Source organism: Lactuca virosa, chromosome 9 (genome assembly GCF_052849685.1).
Source record: "Lactuca virosa cultivar CGN04683 chromosome 9, Lactuca_virosa_CGN04683_v6, whole genome shotgun sequence".
Classification (NCBI taxonomy): Eukaryota; Viridiplantae; Streptophyta; class Magnoliopsida; order Asterales; family Asteraceae; genus Lactuca; species Lactuca virosa.
Window position 1 is genome coordinate 1,883,506 of NC_136434.1, and position 16,575 is coordinate 1,900,080.

Consider the following 16,575-nt stretch of genomic DNA (forward strand, 5'->3'; position numbering starts at 1 on the left):
AGTGACTACCAATGTTGGGGCGTTAGAACAAGTTTAGAGTTGGGAAGCTCAATGATCAGCGGATTGGATCAATGTGGCAGACAAGCTAGGGTAGTCTTTATCAGTTAGACTCTTGGACGGAGTCTCGTTGTGCGACCGTGCGTGAGGTTGTCAATCTCAACAAACGGTCAAGGGTTCTGCATCCCAGTTTATTTGAAGGTCAATGTGGAATCAGGAAATCTCGGATAGACCGAATATGCAATTTTTTGGTTATCATGATGTGGGTTATGTATTGGTTTGGCACCAATGACTGAGACTTGCGTTCAGAGTCGCCATTGTTTTCGGGTGCAAGGTTATCGACATCAGTGAACGGTCAAGGATTCTGTTTTCTAGTTGTTAGCAAGATAATTCAGGGCCAGAGAGGTTCGTTCGGTTCGGGTTACGGAGTGGAGGCATTATGGATATGGATTGAATGGTATTGTTTGTCCGAAAGTCAAGCATGGTATCGGGTTTTTGGATTTAAGGCAGGGTAGTGGTGGTTTCTCTTCGTTGGTTAAGGTTGGTATGTCAAGTTTCGCTTCTTCGTCGTGGCATGTGATGTCTGCCAAGAGTAAGCTTTGGTAGCAGTATTGGAAGGTGGTCGTCTGTGTGAGATGACTTCTTAGTCCTAATCAGAATTCAGGAAGTACTGGCAGAATTCTCTGGTGTAGCAGAGTAAGTTGTAAGGAATGATTTCGAGGACAAAATCTAATTTAATTGGTGGAGAGTTGTAACACCCGTTTTCTAGAATGGTTCGGCTTAGGGCATTATGGAGTCAAAAGCATGGTTTTTGGAGAAAATTGGGTGTCACGACGTGACCATAAGGAGGTCACGACGTGACAAGCTACAATAAAGAACACGTCTCTAGACTGTGGTCACGACGTGAGGAAGGTTGCAGCCCACACGCTTGATCTTTTAGGGTTTCCTTCATATTTAAACCCCATTAACTCGATTTTAGGGTTCATTATCATCCTCTGTCTCTCTCAAACCTCAGAAACCCTAACCCTACCCCCTCTTGGTGATTCTTGGCTCATTTTGGTGCTTTTGGTACCAAAAGAAGAAGAAGAAGAAGAAGAAGAAGAAGAAGAAGAAGAAGAAGAAGGCATTCTAGTGCAATGATCCAGCAAGGAAACCTCATCATCATCCTCTTCTGCACATTTTGGACCTTTGTAAGTGTCCAAGATGCAAACTTTATGCTTCTAGGTTGCTAGATCTAAGTCCTTGTCCCTTTATCTTCATGTATGAGCAAGTTGAAGAGATAAGATTCCATAAAGTTGGAAACTTTATGGATCCTTAAAGCCATTTGAGTGTAATATGGTTCAGATCTGGAACCATTGTTGTGTATTGGATCGTTTCATGAGTTTTGGGTCATTTTCTTGGCTTTTGACCTAGATTGGATAGAGGACATTCATGGAGAATTCATGTGCATAAAGTTGTCATTTTCATGAACCTTTGGAGTCTCTTAAAGCTTTCTGTAAAGTGGGAGTTGAAGAATTAATGGATTAAGGACTCAAACCATTATGTTGATGCCTCAGACTGCGGTCACGACGTGACATTGAGGATGTAACGACGTAACGATTGAAGTTTCCACGATTATCATGTTCAGTTGTACTCACGGCGTGACAAGGAAGGTTCGCGTCGTGATGCTTTCTGAGTGGGTTGTGTGTGACCGAGTTGGAGCGTGACGAGTTAGAATTGGGTTGAGTGTGATCTCACGACGTGACTAAGGGCTGGTCGCGACATGAGGCTCAATGGTTGATATTGTTGGTTGTTGACTTTGACTTTGATCGTTGATTTGTTGACTTGGGTTGACTTTTGGTCAAGATTGTTGGATTTAGTGTGTAGGCTAAGGTTTTGTGACATCCCCAATTTTACGGCCAGAAAAGACCGATTTATTTATGTTTATTTAAACTCAGAGTATCCTTTTTAAAGGGTATTATTGCAGAATTTGTTCCCAAAAACATGATAATGATATTATCAAAGCATTTCCAAAGAAATGTATTTTATTTATATTAAAAACGTTGGGATGTCATCGTTAATGCAATACATAAGCATAAACGGAAATAATACATGCCTTACACTAGTTCATATAAACTAGTAGTAGCCTATAGGCATCCATAAATCGCTCATCATAACATCACACATGTGTTCTCGTGACACTACCTGTAATACAAGAAACTGAGTGGGTCAGGCTTGGGAGCCTGTGAGCACATAGAGTTTTCAACCCATAATAATTAAATTCTTTTAATTATATATTTTCATCAAAACATTCAACCCGATTACCTATTCCCGTTATCCTCACTTTCTGTCCCTAAAGCATCTAATTCAGGGGACCAATCCTAAGGATCATCTTCGGGATAGAAAATAATGCTTAGGGGATTCCTTAATTGTATATGTAAATAAGGGAACCATGGGGGATGGAGTACACCTGGTGAACACTTAGTTCAAAAACACCTACAGGTTGCGAGCCTGCTAGCGATCCACTGGACTGTCTAGAATAGTCAGTGGCCGTCATTTATACTCCACTAAACAACTAGATCATCTTTAAAGTCAAGTCCTCTCATCATCTATTTCATCTTTCATCTCTCATCCTATATATCATCTTTTATCTACCAATTTTTACCCAATATATTTACAGGTATAAAATGCATATACAGTTTATATCAAGTAGAACATGAATAAATCGTTCATCTAGCATAGATATCATAAAACATATAATAGGCACATATAGCATGTAATTATCCTAAATATTTCATATCTATGTACAAGATAAAAGTAACTATGCACTCACTTGTTAAAGTGATGACTCAAAACTCAGACAACGCTTCTGTAACATCCCAATATTTCAAGGTAAAAATTTCATTTTTAATTTAACTAAAACACTATTGTAACTTTGTTCACACATTGAAAAGCATTTTAAATAAAACATTTATCGAAGTTCATTCCCAGAAATCACATATTGCGGAAAACATAGGTGTATGCTTTGCGATCGTCTCGAGCTCCTTTACTTGAAAACTGGAGGTACCTGAAACCAAAACTGAAAATCGTAAGCATGAAGCTTAGTGAGTTCCCCAAATACCACATACCATACATATCAACATACTGCCTAACATATATGGGTGCTGGCCTACCCCTTCGGTCTCTTTCAACAAGATACTGCCTAGCATATAAGCACATAAATCACATATTGTCATACATAACCATGATCCATACATATCATGCATATATTATAATCAATAAAGATGCTATGTGCCGATACATAGTCTTGCTATTATGCCACGGGCCGCCACGTGGTCTTTCTTGCCAAGCCGGGGGCCACCCCCTGGGTCTTACATACAAGTGCCAAGAGCCACCTCCTGGTCTTCCATGCAATCATCACAAAGAAAACTAGCATACATACTGTTCTTCTTAGCTAATTAGCATACAATGTGCCAGGAGCCACCTCCTAGTCTTTCATACACAATGCCTAGGGCTAACCCTCGGGTCTTCCTACCATACATAAACCAAATGGGTCGGCATTGGTGCCTTCGACCCATACAAACAGTGAGGAGACTCACCTCGCGATGCTGACGTCCCGCGGATACAATTATGGATATTGGCTGATAGATCCCCGAACTGTCAACATCAAAACAACACCCAATTAATAATTGGGTTCCAATGCATAACCATAACTCCATACTTGGGGTAAAGAGACTATTTTACCCCTAACCTAGATTGGACCAAAATCAAGGCCCAAACTCAAACTCTGGAGGCCCAAAAGCCAAATAATAAATCAAGGCCCAACACATGGCCCAATTTTCCAAACTGGCCCAAACCTCTACATGGTCTTACCTTAAGGCCCAACCGTTTATTATAGTCCAAACACTTGGCATTACGATGGTCCAATATCTCATAATCATCAAGGCCCATCTATGGCATAATTTTCCAAATTGGGCCCAAGCCTTTCCAACGGGCCTTATCCTAAAGCCCAATAATTTCTTTAGTCCATAAACATGTTCCCAATTGGCCCACGAAGGCCCACAGCAACTTAGTCCAAGAAATTGACCAACAAGAACCCAAACCTAATTAGGGTTTTTCACATAAAATGACGATTAGGGTTAAGCGTTCTTACTTAACCCATTAAGGACTTAATCCATTAAGTCCATCACTCCACTAGACCAAACATACAATGGGATCGGCATAAGCCATAACTTCAATCCACTGGTCCAAACGCGGGTCCCGGCAATCCAAAACTAACATCTCCAAAATTAGGGTTTCTAACCCAAGCACATGCCAATTAGTCAAACGGTTAGGCTTTTAGATCAATTAGGGTTTCATTAGGTCAACTAGCGTTTCATTAGGCCGGGCACCACCCACTACCACCTCGGGTAGTGGTGGTCAACGGCGGCAACCACCACCTCGTGGTGGTGGTTATGATTCTAGACCAAAACATGTCCAAGAATCTCAAATAACAATCCATTCACACACAAGTGCACACCGCCACCCCAACACGGCGGCTGGTGGCGGCAGAAGACGGTAACACGGTGGCAGCCACCACCTCCCGGTGGTGGTGGTGGTGCGTTTTCCGGCCAAAAATCGAACATACAACATCATACCCATAAAGACCCATAAAATACACTCTCACACACACAAAAACACACACACATCCACCCCTCACGGTGGCTGGTGGCGGCAAAAAAGAAAAAGGTGGCGACAGCCACCATGGTTGTCAGCCATGGTGGTTTTCCATGCTTTCCGGCCAACGAGCATACCCACAATCGTACAGCAACACCAAAACACGCACACACACACGAGCGAGAACACCCACCGAGCTATTGCATTTAATTCATTGAGGAGGGTGACGGCGGAGTGACGACGAATGGGCGGCAAAACAACACCACGACAACAGCGGCGCCAACGGACGGCACCAACGACTGCAGGGTTATCGACCGGCGATGCCGGTGGCGTGACAGATGGCGAGTCGGAGGGAGGAGGTGTTGTGCGACCGAGAACAACAACAGCAGTAGCCGTGACGTGTTCCTCAGCGGTCTATCTTCGTCGACAACGGTGTAGCGACGGTTCCGGGTTCACGACAGAGAGGTGGCGGCTGGAGATTGATAAGGTGGCGGATGCAGTTAGAGTAAGGTAGGGTTAGGGTTTGGATTTGAGAAGGTGATGGGCTTATACCCGTTTATATGAGATCTTTGCTCAATAATACACTTTCAGCCCCTCCGTGTCACTTCTTTTCAACTTAAGTACCTAATTTACCATTCAGCCCTCGACATTCCAAAATCCCTTCAATTTAAGTCCAATATTTTACCAAACACCCCCTGACTTCTAAAAATCTTTACAAAATAAATCCCGGAATTACACTTTAACCCCCAAAAATCCAAATTATATCATTTGGCTCCCCGAAACCAACACCCCGCTAATTATTATGGATTTTAGGGCTACTGTAAAATAATATAAAATATAATTTTACATCTTGGGGTTTAGGGTTTATTATTTAATTACTCAATTTCAAACGGAATGTTACAACTCTCCCCCACTTAAATTAGATTTCGTCCTCGAAATCATTCCTTACCACTGCTGACACGCCAAATAACTTGAGCAACACGGCCACAACCACAAGCATACCTCAGCCTTTCCAAGGCAACCAAAACCACCCTCGCAGGGTTCTAAAACCCAAAGAGGAACGAATTCCTTGCAACATGGTCACATTTACTCAATCTTGAATCTGAAGTCTCGAGATGGTCTGTCTCCCCGACAAACTGCCCACACTGAATCATTGCCGAATTCATTGCACTTATCTACCAAATGGCTACTTAACCTGTGATAACTTGAGGTTCTCACTTGAAAACAGAGTCGCAGACCAAATTTCTCTGTAGTACACTTATACTTGACAGAAAGCTCAGATAATCCTTCGAGTAGGAGACTTATCCCTAAAACGATTGAGACTCAGATAAGAGCTGCGCAACAGGGTCAAATCAATTACTCTGAGATTATTTAATCCAAACTGCAAGTGACTTAACACTTTCGATCCACAAGCTACTCCATACATATGAATCCCCAGATCACTACTACTGCCTGAAACATCACGCAGCCTCCTATCTGCTTTCCAAAGGTAACCGAGACCTCCCTGGTCCCAACTTATCTGCCAACTATCTGGAATACCGGATTCCTGCTCGGTTTCTGAGCCAAAGATTAACCTCACATTCGCCCCATGCGACTTCTGAAAGAGGGCTTCGACCGACATTAATTACCCAAACCATCTCGATACTAAACTCGATGCTAAGCTAAATGCTACAGGACCAACTATAGTCTTACCTCATACCCGGTCTCCCACAACCTACCATTTCCCGAATCCGATCATACTGTGGCCTACTCACCTTTGTGCGGCTCAATCGCCCTGGCCTAAATCATCTGAAGGAATCCGTGAGTGAATCACCGATCTGTCACATTCTCACTGTCGAATAGGGACCAGTGAATGCTACGGGCCACCCCGCAGTCTTACAACACTCCCATACTAACTGACCACTAATGAATGCTACGGACCACCCCGCAGTCTTACTATACCACTATACTAACGGCTAACTAACGAATGCTACGGGCACCCCGCAGTCTTACAACGTTTCTACTCTATCTGTCAACTAGTGAATGACAAGGGTCACCCTGCAGTCTTACAACACTTCTACTCTACCTGCTAACTAGTGAATGCTACGGGCCACCTCGCAGTCTTACAACACTTCTACACTATCTGCTGACTAATACTACGGGACACCCCGTAATATTACCACATTTCCCACGTTATTTGGCCGCTGGTGAATGCTACGGCTATCCCGTAGTCTTACAACACTTTCCACGTTGTCTCATCTGTTGACCATGGTCTTACCGCTGATTACCAATCCGAACACATCCAAAGTCGATCACTCACACGGTCTAACATCCCACACTGAACTCATGTCTTGTCTGGGATCCTCGACCTGGTTCCCCATGGTCCGCTACACATCAATCAGATGTGGTCCCAAAGTCGGGAAGTTTCCCGAACTTCCAATTCATACAATCCTCCATTCAGGCATCCACTTGGGCCACCTTTCTTTTCTTGATGGGGATACGCGCGCATCCCAATTTCACATTTGCTTCTGTCCTAGGTACCTAAACGGTTCTCCCCCACTTCGATCCGACTAAGTCTCAACGACATACGAGAAATGGAAGGATTCTCGATCCTTCCTACCTTCCAATGATCGATCTGCTGACAACCGATGCTTATCAATGCTAGCAACTCATTACTAGGCTAACTTAAAAGACCAAACAACCCATGAAGACTAGATGATGACTTTCTGAATTCCATCAATATTGATAACTCCATATACCTTTAAATGATACCGTACTCAGATCTTGAATTCTAAATAACCGACGCTCCGACCAAAACCTCGGCAATAGACCACTTCCCTTGGCGACCCCATGAGTCAATATGAGCACAATGACTGAACCCTACAAAACCTGACGTGGGTGGATAACCACCCTGATGAACCCTGACCACAAACCTTCCACATAGTGTCCCTAAACCGATCTCGATTACGAGCCGAGATAATGCTGAACACCCCAAACCAGCAAGATCGAAACGACCTTACACTAACCACTAATAATTTATGGTATGCAATTGGCATATGACATTTCTTGAAAATATAATCCAAACACAAGCAGAGAATAAACCGATTATATGCTTACCAAACTGATGCAATACTCTAACAACCATAAACACAAATATAAATAACCTGAAAGAAGGCAAAAGATATATACCTGCTGAACTCAACTCCTCTCTGTTGGGGCTCCTGCCCTACCATCTCGTCCATCGGTGATCCTCAAAGAAGCCGGATCAGGCACACTCACTGCTCCTCCCCTCAACGTCGGACAGCCGGCCTTCTTGTGGCCCACCCGATCGCAGAGAAAGCATAACAAACTTGCTCCCTGAGGACAGTCTGTGCTGACGTTGCCAACCTGACCACACTTGTAGCAGCCCAAACCCCTGTAACGACAAGCCCCATCGTGCAGTTTCCCGCACGTGCTGCACTGACTCCGGTCCTGCTGACCTTTCAAATGTTGGTCAGAAGTCTTATGTCTCTTCCCGGGACCTTCTCTTCTAAAGGTGCTCCAAATCAATCTCCCACTCTCGGGCTCTAGAGATCATATCATTCAGGGTCTCGCACCCTGAAATACTCATGAATTTCCTGATGTCATCCCGCAACATATCGTGATACCTCACTTTCTTCATCTCCTCATCTGCTACATACTGCGGTACCAATAAAGCCCTCTCCCGGAACTTGGCAGTGATTTATGCCACCATCTCAGTAGTCTGGAGGGGATCCAGGAACTCTCGTGCCAACTGTTGCACCTCAATTGTCGGTGAAAACTCAGCTCGGAACCTGGTCGAGAAGTCATCCCATGACATAGCATCGACCGCATCATCACCCAACTCACTACCGATCTCCTCCCACCAATCACGTGCTCGGTCCTTCAACAGGCAAGAAGTATATCTGACCTTCGCCTCCTCAGGGCAGAAACTCATCCTAAATGTGTTAGCTATATCTGCTAACCACCTCCTATTGATAATGGGGTCCCTCTCCCCATGGAACGTAGGAGCTCCACAAGCACGGAACTCCTGGAAAGTCAGTGTGCGAACTCCAATGATATCTATAATCTCCGCACGGAACGTGGCCAAGCGCTTGTCCACTATCTCCGAAACACAGTGAGAGATCTCCGATGAAATGAACTCCCGCAACTTCTCGATAATCGGCTCAGCAACTACACCTGAGCCGAAACCTGAACATGAACCATCTCCGTGAGAGATCATCTCCAAACTGAAATACAATTAAGCCAACAATCAGAACATACCCAAGAATCCACCTTTCATAAGCTTCTTAGATTCTCCAAGACTCTCACCGATTCGAGTATGGATCATGTGCTTTCAATAGTACGGGCCCAATACTAACTTCCACACCTATCCATACTTTCCTCAGCAATCCTCCTGAATCCTCTAAGTCACTTCTTCAAACCATTATGCCAGTACTCACTGAACCATACTACTAACCCACTGCAGCATATCCTAGGCTTTCCTAGGTTCCCGAACCCACCCAGTCCTCAGCTGCTAAAGGATTCCCATTAATGTCAACTAGCTACCTTATGAATATAGCCACATGCAACAGAGATAAGATAATCCTTCGAGTAAAGGACTCAACCCTAGAACGGTTGGACTCAAACAAGAGTTATGCAATAGGGTCAAATCCATCACTCTAAGATTATCCAGCATATGCCACATGTGACTTAGCATATTCACTTAGTAGCTATCTCACATTGCTAAGATTCCCACAAAGCACAAAGCAAGCAGCATTTGGACAATGGAAAAACTAACCAACATACTCCAATCAAACCATTCTATCGTCTAATCAGGAATATGTGCTAGCATGTAATTCTAAGGCTCATACAATCAGGAATAACCTAAACAGGCCATCCTACCACTGGCTGATCAGTTCTAACATGCAAATCTACAAGTTCATATAAGCATACAAGGCATCTCTCCTAGATCATTAGCTCTAATCTAGCATGCGAATCACATAATCATATTATATCACATAAAAAACATGTATTGTTATTTTGGGAACCACTTACTTGAGCTTGGTCGATTGCACGCATCACACCCCTTTCTTTGCTTAGAAATTGTTTTTATAAAAAAATGATTTTCTTTTGAAAATTCTCATACCAAGTCCTCAGTTTGAGTTCAGACACACCCGAGAGTATGCCCGAATCCATCAAACCAAGGCTCTCATACCAACTTGTAACATCCCAAAATTTCATGGTAAAAATTTCATTTTTAGTTTAACTAAAACACTATTGTAACTTTGTTTACACATTGAAAAGCATTTTAAATAAAACATTTATCAAATTTCATTCCCAGAAATCACATATTGCGGAAAACATAGATGTATGCACTGCGATCATCTCGAGCTCCTTTACTTGAAAACTGGAGGTACCTGAAACCAAAACTGAAAACCGTAAGAACGAAGCTTAGTGAGTTCCCCAAATACCACATACCATACATATCAACATACCGCCTAGCAAATTTGGGTGTTGTCCTACCCCTTCGGTCTCTTTCAACCAGATACTACCTAGCATATAAGCACATAACTCACATACTGTCATACATAACCATGAGCCATACATATCATTCATATATCATAATCAATAAAGATGCTATGTGCCGATACATAGTCTTTCTATTATGCCACAGGCCGCCACGTGGTCTTTCTTGCCAAGTCGGGGGCCACCCTCTGGGTCTTACAGACAAGTGCCAAGAGCCACCTCCTGATATTCCTTGCAAGCATCACAAAGACAACTAGAATATATATTGTTCTACTTACCTAATTAGCATACAGTGTGCCAAGAGCCACCTCCTGGTCTTTCATACATAATGCCTAGGGCTAACCCTCGGGTCTTCCTACCATACATAAACCAAATGGGACGGAATTGGTGCCTTCCACCCATACAAACAGTGAGGAGACTCACCTCGCGATGCTGACGTCCCGCGGATAAAATTATGGTTGTTAGCTGATAGATCCCCGAACTGTCAACATCAAAACAACACCCAATTAATAATTGGGTTCCAATGCATAACCATAAATCTATACTTGGGGTAAAGAGACTATTTTACCCCTAACCTAGCTTAGACCAAAATCAAGGCCCAAACTCAAACTTTGGAGGCCCAAAAGCCAAATAATAAATCAAGGCCCAACATATGGCCCAATTTTCCAAATTGGGCCCAAACCTGGACATGGTCTTACCTTAAGTCCCAACCATTTATTCTAGTCCAAACACTTGTCATTCTGATGGTCCAATATCTCATAATCATCAAGGCCCAATTATAGCCCATCTATGGCCCAATTTTCGAAATTGGGCCCAAGCCTTTCCAATGGGCCTTATCCTAAAGCCGAATAATTTCCTTAGTCCATAAACCTGTTCCCAATTGGCCCACGAAGGCTCACAACAACTTAGTCCAAGAAATGGCCAAACAAGAACCCAAAACTAATTAGGGTTTTTCACATAAAATGACGATTAGGGTTAAGTATTCTTACTTAACCCATTAAGGACATAATCCATTAATTCCATCACCATACTAGACCAAACATACAATTGGATCGGCATAAGCCATAACTTCAATCCACTGGTCCAAACGCGGGTCCCGTCAATCAAAAACTAACATCTCCAAAATTAGAGTTTTCTAAACCCTAATTAGGGTTTCTAACCCAAGCACCTGCCAATTAGTCAAACGGTTAGTCTTTTAGATCAATTAGGGTTTCATTAGGTCAACTAGGGTTTCATTAGGCTGGGCACCACCCACTACCACCTCAGGTACTGGTGGTCAACGGCGGCTTACAGTGGCAACCACCACCTCGTGGTGGTGGTTATTGTCACAACCCGAAAATTTCTATCTTGTAAGGTCAAACACATCAACTTAAGGTCAAACTTATAGGGTTCTAGACCGAGTATACGTAAGGGTTGCATGTTAGGAAGTGAACCACGTAAGAACCGAGAGCCTAGATCAACATTCGATCCATAAAACCTCATTAAGTGAGGTTCACGGCCGCAAACCATGTTCACGGTCGTGAACCCTCCTTAGGCCGTGAACTAGTCCCTATTTATATGAGATGGCTGATTTTTTTTCATTTCTTTCTTCCTTGGCCGTGATCCTCCCATTCTCTCTCAAGTATCATCCTCAAGAAACACTATTTTCTTCCCTTAAACCTCCCCTTTCTTTTGTATCTTCTTGGAATACAACAAAGGGCCTTCAAGCACTTGCTAAACACCAAAATCTTCAAGTGTTCTTCATGTTCTTGGGTCGTGAACAACTCATAGGGCCGTGAACCCTTCTTTAGAGTCGTGAACACTCATGTGTTCTTGAGCCGTGAACACCCCTTAGGGTCGTGAACTCTATTTCAGCCTCCTATCTTGCTTCTAACACTCCTTTGGTGAGTAATATATAGTAACGTCACTAGTTATCAAAGAACTTTCACTGCCAGTACTCGCTTATTGCGGTACGATTTGTGGCAGTGGTAATCTCGAGAAAACACTATAAAGCCTACACAGAATGCACTGTCGAGCACACTAGGAATACACTATCGTTAGAACAGAAGTTTATTTCAAACCGACTTAACACATGTTTCTATAAAGAGTCCGTCGTCGTCATTCGAAGTGGATTGGCATGGTCCTCACCATACTAAGTTCATGTGTTATAAAAACCCACCGCCTTAACCGACCAATTAACGAAACCCTCGCCACTCGTAACGACAGCCCGACCCAGACCTCAGAATTTTTTCTTGTCTTCTAAACCCCAAAGTACTCATAAGAGGAGTACTATGGCCTCCGAAACTTTGCCGACGTATAATCAGCAGACCTTTCCGAACTACCACTCGTCCAACAGATCAAGTTCAAGCATAGAGGCTAAGGACGAATACGGTTAACCTATCACTATTAAGTGTATAAGAGAGGGTGGTATATAATTATGATTATGCGGATTTAGTATGTGTGTTTCTGCCCTATCTCCTGTTCCTTGTTTGGTTGTGGACCTGGGGCTGAGTCGCATATCCGACCGTCTTACTAATCTTAATTATATACGACTTGTATACACGAGGTACTGATAGGTGGAACGGGTATGAATCCTATCATGAACTTCAGGGCAAAGTTGCCCAGGTCTACGAGTGGATATTCTACCATTCAGAGGAGCACGACCCCAGGAGTCCTGCTAAGGAAGCCAATTTCGGGACGAAATTCCATCTAACGGGGGGATGATGTCACAACCCGAAAATTTCTATCTTGTAAGGTCAAACACATCAACTTAAGTTCAAACTTATAGGGTTCTAGACTGAGTATACATAAGGGTTGCGTGTTAGGAAGTGAACCACGTAAGAACCGAGAGCCTAGATCACCATTCAAGCCATAAAACCTCATCAAGTGAGGTTCACGTCCGTGAACCCTCCTTAGGCCGTGAACTAGTCCCTATTTATATGAGATGGCTGATTTTCTTTCATTTCTTTCTTCCTTGGCCATGATCTTCTCATTCTCTCTCAAGTATCATCCTCAAGAAACACTCTTTTCTTCCCTTAAACCTCCCCTTTCTTTTGTATCTTCTTGGAATACAACAAAGGGCCTTCAAGCACTTTCTAAACACCAAAATCTTCAAGTGTTCTTCATGTTCTTGGGCCGTGAACAACTCATAGGGCCGTGAACCCTTCTTCAGGGCCGTGAACCCTTCAACTTGGGTCATGAACACTCATGTGTTCTTGGGTCGTGAACTCCATTTCAGCCTCCTATCTTGCTTCTAACACTCCTTTGGTGAGTTATTCTTGCATCCTATGTTGTTTCCCAATCGCCTTTGTAGTTAGATTCACTAATTTCATGTCTATATGTATCATTACATGCTATTTAGGACTCGTTTGTGCTTCGGGACTTCACTCGTGGAACTTATCATTCAATATCGACTCTTCAATTGAATCACCCACATAAGGTGAGTTCATACCCCCATATATTTTCCCAACTTTTTAATGTTTTAGGGGGGGGGGGGATACAAGTATAACACAAGGAATCTTGTGTTTTATAATATAAATTGCTTATTATGTCTTTCTTACCTTTACAAATGTGTTTAAAACATGAAACTTGTTAAAACATGGAAAATAAGCTTATAAGCTATAAGTTAGTTTATGAAACAAAGGAAATCTTTTTGCAAACTTATCTGTTAATTATCAAAAATGATTTTCGCATTATTACTTGTAAAGTCGTTAATCTAGCTTGTGAGACACGTCTTCGAGTACTCACGTAAGTACCAGCGGAAGTCTACCCTTATGAACCAGAGTCTCCTGGAGGGAGAGCGTGAAATTGTGTATAGATCTATATGGGACCGAAAATTCTACACCCTTACTGTTAGCTACAGTCGGACCGGCAAGTCTGCGGGTGACAAAGTCATACACGATACAGGCGTCCGTTACACGTTGTATCAACTAGTATGGTCATAACAGTCCCAAATAGATACTAACGATATATTTACGTAGTAATATACTTTCTCTAACAATCTCAAGGGATATTAACTATGTGATTACTCAGTATATACTATCGGGTTAGATAAAACTGATGTCCGGTACACAGTGGAATGTGTGATTTCCGCCTCATTTCCTGTTCCTTGTTTGGTTGTGGGTTTAGGGCAGATTCACCCATTCAACTGTCTGTTCGATCTCGGTTATATACAACTCGTATGTATTAAGTGATCATAGGAGGATAGTATCGTCGTATCAGGCTTTCAGGGTAGACAAGTCTTTATTCAGTTTAACTTATCAACGAAACTAGATATCAGTGAAGTAAGTATATTGATTATACTTGTGCTTTTCGATCTTGGAACAACTTAGACAACCAGTCAGTTTTATAGAAAATATAGGATTTTCTATGGTAAACATCGTTCTTTTAAGGTAAACAGTTTTCGATAGAACTTTCTGAAAACAATAACATTCATTACTGAAAACAATGTTTCACAAAAGTGTTAGTGAAACTAGAAACTCATTTATAAAAGGTTTAATACTTCTTATTAAACTAGTATAACATAAAGGACCTTAAATGGTTAATTCTATAATACCTTAGTTTACACAACATAGTTATATATAATTATATTCGATAGGCAGTGGAATGTGTGACTTCCGCCTCATTTCCTGTTCCTTGCTTGGTTGTGGGCTTAGGGCAGATTCACACATTTAACTGTTCGTTCGATATTAGATTATATATAACTAGTATAAACTAAGTGATTATAGAAGGAACTATTGTGGTTATCATTTTACTAAAGAAAATATATGATTTTCTTAAAGAATATTTTCATCAAATGTCAAAGAACCATTACAGTTAACTCTGTAAGCACCTGGTGAATACATCAGGGTTATATACAATGAGGATCTAACAAACAATGGAATGTGTGACTTCCGCCTCATTCCCTGTTCCTTGTTTGGTTGTGGGGTTAGGGCAGATCCACACAATTCATTGTCTGTTTGATCTGGATTGTATATAACTTGTATTCATTTAGTACTCATAAAAGGAATTGTAAGAGTCATTTTTACTTATCATTCATCACATCAGAAAATATAGGATTTTCTGGAGGAACAGACGAACTTTTCTAAAGAACTCAGACTGTACTTTTTATAACAAAAATACTTATGAACTCACCAGCTTAAATGCTGATCTACTCTTTCAAAATAACTTGTATTCTCAGGAAACTAGTAGACAGGTACGTACACAGGGATTCAGAAGATGGAGCATAGTAGCTTCATGTCTTTGTATTGTTATTTACTTTTGGAGTCAATCTTTTGTGAATCGAATACATTGTAAACCTTTAATATTAATGCAATGGTTGTTGTTACTTTGATTACTATGATGCATGTGTTGTGATACTGAGCATGACGTCCTCCGCCCCCAAACGTTTCCATCGTTCCAGTTTGGGGGTGTGACAGATTGGTATCAGAGCGTTGTTTATAGTGAACTAAGTATATCAACCTATAAAAGATATACAACTATAAATACAATGGGGCCGAAGTGCTCTGACTAAAAGTATATTTTTAAACTATATCAATAGTTTTATAAAAGTATACATACCTGCATACATATATACATACTAGAACAAGTATCACAAGAAGAACAAAATAGAAGTCTTTAAAGGTTGGACACTGCGGTCAAACCTGGACAGTTATGTAATCATATCTAGGATCAATATAGCCTGATCAACTATATTTATTTGAGATATGACCAACATGTGTTTGGGAGTGATGTGGTGTTGCAACAGACTTAAAACTTACCTAACTCTTTATGCAAGGGGATTTCTAGAACAGAACATAAAGTTAAAATACTATAGGAGTATTTTAGGATACTATAAGATAACAGCAAATTTAAAACTTACCAAGTTTATACCATTAAAATACTATATGAGTATTTTAGGCATTATAAATAACTTATGTGAAAATTTAAACGACCCTTCTGGTAGATCTATAATTTCGGAGTGTATACTCCCAATGTTTTATATAATTGAGATTTTATAGACTTAGAACTTGTGATCTATGCTCTACTTCCTATTCCTTGTTTGGTTGTGGTTTTAGAGTAGGATCACTTATTCGAAGGTCTATTTAGTCTTAAATTATATACAACTTGTATACACTGCGCAATTATAGGAGGACCCGGTAAGGATCACCCCATAATGTTTCACTTAATCTCATAGATTCTTTAGACACTTCCATTCTCGCGCGACAAACCTAGATATATGTAACCACTCCATCATAGTAGTAAGCAGAGAAGTCAAGGAGGAACAAAAAGAGATTCATGAGGAGTTTTCCAAGGAGGGATCAGCCGGAGAAACCAAATGTCCTATGCGTCACACTAATAAATAATAACCTAAAATGACTTAGTGAGCTAGTGAATACACTACTCACACTATGTGTTAGGATTATTTCATTTTTCGTACAGCTGGTAACAGTTATTCAATTCACAGAAATTCATTCGAGG